Source organism: Heterodontus francisci, unplaced genomic scaffold (assembly GCF_036365525.1).
Source record: "Heterodontus francisci isolate sHetFra1 unplaced genomic scaffold, sHetFra1.hap1 HAP1_SCAFFOLD_2027, whole genome shotgun sequence".
NCBI classification, from domain to species: domain Eukaryota; kingdom Metazoa; phylum Chordata; class Chondrichthyes; order Heterodontiformes; family Heterodontidae; genus Heterodontus; species Heterodontus francisci.
Window position 1 is genome coordinate 20,001 of NW_027141248.1, and position 5,000 is coordinate 25,000.

Below are 5,000 nucleotides of genomic sequence, written 5' to 3' on the forward strand. Positions count from 1 at the left end.
AATTCTTTTCCTGTGGGTGTGGTGTGCCTCCGCACCCCCCAATCTGTTCCAAGGCCTTGTTTTCTCTCGCTCGCCAAAACACTTTGTCTGTTTTCACAGCCAGTCTACCGGCCTAGACCCAACTGTGCGATATTTCAGAGCCGGCAACAGAGCATGGAAAGTCCGCCAGATTTACCCTTAAATGCTCATAAATGACTTCCAGGCACTCTTCGGAAGGTCTTTTATTTCAAAAGAAGGTCCTTCCTTGAGGGAGCACTTCTTCGGCCACTTTGCAAGTGCAACCGCTGCCAGCAAAAGTTCTGAAAATCGAGTTCCCGAAAATCTCCGGGTACCCCGCCAACCCCCAGCCACCCGAATCGCAAGTGTCAATTCGGCGGGTTGCCTGCCGGTAGTCCTTCCGAAAATGAGGCGCCAAATCGCCGCAACGGCCATTTTTCATTTCGGCATCGGGACTTCCGACGGCAACTGATTAACTAGCCCGGGGACTAGAGCGGCAGCAAATGCAACGTGCCCTCTTGGCGGGAGCAACTTGACCGCCCCCGTGGGGAAAGGTCAACTCGGGGCCCGGGAAAGTCGCCGAGTCCGACCCCATACACTTCCATGAGTTGGGGGTTTTGGCCTTCCCGGCCCAAGGCTCGCCTTATTTCGGCCTGCACTTTCGGAAAAGGGTGCATTCCTTTTGGTTAATGATTTCACCAGCCCGGGTCTTAGCCTCTGCCCCGACGGCTAAGTCTTTTGGTTAATGATTTCCTGCGGCTGGGACTACCCTTTCCCCCGCCCTGCAGGCACCCGGGTCGGGAGGCCGTCGGGGGCACTTTCCGGGGCAAATCCGGACCCTTACGCAAGGGAGAGTGCGCCCCCCGCCTCGGCCGGGGGTCAGGCTGCCGCCTATTAAGCCCGACAGAAAACCCGAAAAATGGACGAAAATGGGAAAAAATCCCCATCCGAAAAAGGCTTAAAAGTCGGTTGGGCGGCAGCTAGGGTCGGTCTCTGCAGACCTGGAGGCTCGGGTGGACTCTTGGAATAAACGTCCAAGTCCCGACTTGCCACCTCCTACTACTGTGCAGATACCCCGCCAACCCCCAGCCACCCGAATGACAAGCGTCCGATCAGCGGGACGAATTTGACAACTCTGGCCGGACCTCTGGAACTCCATCCCGGGTAACCGGGGCAAATTTTTCCGCTTGATCGCCCTTCCACTGGTTAACCATTTGCCCTTTCGGACTTAGTCTCTGGACATTATTCGACGGATTTTCTGGTTAACCATTTGCCCTTTCGGACTTAGTCTCTGGGCATTATTTTCGACTTTTTGGTTAATGATTTCACACTTTTTACTTACTTTTGCGCTTTTTGGTTAATGATTACTCTGCTTACTGGTTAATTATTTGCCCTTTCGGACTTAGTCTCTGGACATTATTTTCGAGTTTTTGGTTAATGATTTCACACTTTTAACATATTTTTGCGCTTTTTGGTTAATGATTACTCTGCTTACTGGTTAATTATTTGCCCTTTCGGACTTAGTCTCTGGAGATTATTTTCGAGTTTTTGGTTAATGATTTCACACTTTTTACTTACTTTTGCGATTTTTGGTTAATGATTTCACACTTTTTACTTACTTTTGCGCATTTTGGTTAATGATTACTCTGCTTACTGGTTAACCATTTGCCCTTTCGGACTTAGTCTCTGGACATTATTTTCGAGTTTTTGGTTAATGATTTCACACTTTTAACATATTTTTGCGCTTTTTGGTTAATGATTACTCTGCTTACTGGTTAACCATTTGCCCTTTCGGACTTAGTCTCTGCACATTATTTTCGAGTTTTTGGTTAATGATTTCATACTTTTTACTTACTTTTGCGCTTTTTGGTTAATGATTACTCTGCTTACTGGTTAACCATTTGCCCTTTTGGACTTAGTCTCTGGACATTATTTTCGAGTTTTTGGTTAATGATTTCACACTTTTTACTTACTTTTGCGATTTTTGGTTAATGATTACTCTGCTTACTGGTTAACCATTTGCCCTTTCGGACTTAGTCTCTGGAGATTATTTTCGAGTTTTTGGTTAATGATTTCACACTTTTTACTTACTTTTGCGATTTTTGGTTAATGATTTCACACTTTTTACTTACTTTTGCGCATTTTGGTTAATGATTACTCTGCTTACTGGTTAACCATTTGCCCTTTTGGACTTAGTCTCTGCACATTATTTTCGAGTTTTTGGTTAATGATTTCACACTTTTAACATATTTTTGCGCTTTTTGGTTAATGATTTCACACTTTTTACTTACTTTTGCGATTTTTGGTTAATGATTACTCTGCTTACTGGTTAACCATTTGCCCTTTCGGACTTAGTCTCTGGACATTATTTTCGACATTTTGGTTAATGATTTCACACTTTTAACTTAATTTTGTGCTTTTTGGTTAATGATTTCATACTTTTTACTTACTTTTGCCCTTTTTGGTTAATGATTACTCTGCTTACTGGTTAACCATTTGCCCTTTCGGACTTAGTCTCTGGACATTGTTTTCGACATTTTGGTTAATGATTTCACACTTTTAACTTAATTTTGTGCTTTTTGGTTAATGATTTCATACTTTTTACTTACTTTTGCCCTTTTTGGTTAATGATTACTCTGCTTACTGGTTAACCATTTGCCCTTTCGGACTTAGTCTCTGGAGATTATTTTCGAGTTTTTGGTTAATGATTTCACACTTTTTACTTACTTTTGCGATTTTTGGTTAATGATTACTCTGCTTACTGGTTAACCATTTGCCCTTTCGGACTTAGTCTCTGCACATTATTTTCGAGTTTTTGGTTAATGATTTCACACTTTTAACATATTTTTGCGCTTTTTGGTTAATGATTACTCTGCTTACTGGTTAACCATTTGCCCTTTCGGACTTAGTCTCTGCACATTATTTTCGACTTTTTGGTTAATGATTTCACACTTTTAACATATTTTTGCGCTTTTTGGTTAATGATTTCATACTTTTTACTTACTTTTGCGCCTTTTGGTTAATGATTACTCTGCTTACTGGTTAACCATTTGCCCTTTCGGACTTAGTCTCTGGAGATTATTTTCGAGTTTTTGGTTAATGATTTCACACTTTTTACTTACTTTTGCGATTTTTGGTTAATGATTACTCTGCTTACTGGTTAACCATTTGCCCTTTCGGACTTAGTCTCTGGACATTATTTTCGAGTTTTTGGTTAATGATTTCACACTTTTAACATATTTTTGCGATTTTTGGTTAATGATTACTCTGCTTACTGGTTAATTATTTGCCCTTTCGGACTTAGTCTCTGCACATTATTTTCGAGTTTTTGGTTAATGATTTCACACTTTTAACATATTTTTGCGCTTTTTGGTTACTGATTTCATACTTTTTACTTACTTTTGCGCCTTTTGGTTAATGATTACTCTGCTTACTGGTTAACCATTTGCCCTTTCGGACTTAGTCTCTGGACATTATTTTCGAGTTTTTGGTTAATGATTTCACACTTTTTACTTACTTTTGCGATTTTTGGTTAATGATTACTCTGCTTACTGGTTAACCATTTGCCCTTTCGGACTTAGTCTCTGGACATTATTTTCGGGTTTTTGGTTAATGATTTCACACTTTTTACTTACTTTTGCGATTTTTGGTTAATGATTACTCTGCTTACTGGTTAACCATTTGCCCTTTCGGACTTAGTCTCTGGAGATTATTTTCGAGTTTTTGGTTAATGATTTCACACTTTTTACTTACTTTTGCGATTTTTGGTTAATGATTACTCTGCTTACTGGTTAACCATTTGCCCTTTTGGACTTAGTCTCTGGACATTATTTTCGGGTTTTTGGTTAATGATTTCACACTTTTTACTTACTTTTGCGATTTTTGGTTAATGATGACTCTGCTTACTGGTTAACCATTTGCCCTTTCGCACTTAGTCTCTGGAGATTATTTTCGACTTTTTGGTTAATGATTTCACACTTTTAACTTAATTTTGTGCTTTTTGGTTAATGATTTCATACTTTTTACTTACTTTTGCCCTTTTTGGTTAATGATTACTCTGCTTACTGGTTAACCATTTGCCCTTTCGGACTTGGTCTCTGGACATTATTTTCGAGTTTTTGGTTAATGATTTCACACTTTTTACTTACTTTTGCGATTTTTGGTTAATGATTTCACACTTCTTACTTACTTTTGCGATTTTTGGTTAATGATTACTCTGCTTACTGGTTAACCATTTGCCCTTTCGGACTTAGTCTCTGGACATTATTTTCGAGTTTTTGGTTAATGATTTCACACTTTTTACTTACTTTTGCGATTTTTGGTTAATGATTTCACACTTTTTACTTACTTTTGCGATTTTTGGTTAATGATGACTCTGCTTACTGGTTAATTATTTGTACTTTCGGACTTGGTCTCTGGACATTATTTTCGACTTTTTGGTTAATGATTTCACACTTTTAACATAATTTTGCGCTTTTTGGTTAATGATTACTCTGCTTGCTTGTTACTGATTTCCCCTTTCGGACTTGATCTCTGGCCGTTCTTTTCGACCTTTTTGGATCAGGTTTCCACACTCTGAAATTATTTTGGGCTCACTGATTAGGCGAGATCAAGGGGGCATGCCTGGGCACTTTGGGCTCAGTTTGGGAAGGCGGCGTCCGTGTGCTCCTCCGCCCTTCCCGCACTTGCGGCTAGGTTTGCCAAACTGCGCTGACCCGCAGCCCTGCCTTTTTGCCCACGGCACACGGAACGACTCAAGTCTGGCTCCGTTCCAGGCCGTTGCCTCCGGCTGCCCGCCGTCCGGCCGGCCTGGGACGTACCCCGGCTGACGGCGCCGGAGGCCCTCTAGCAGCCACCGGTGCCGCGGGCCAATGGGTCCGGGCGTTCCGGAGCTATCGGTGGGGAAGTGCTCTCCCCTTTTCCTGACGCCGTTCGCCCGAGCAGAGGTGCAGCCTGACGGGACTGCTGTCGCCTTCCGCGGCGCACCGGCCCCTTTCACCTGC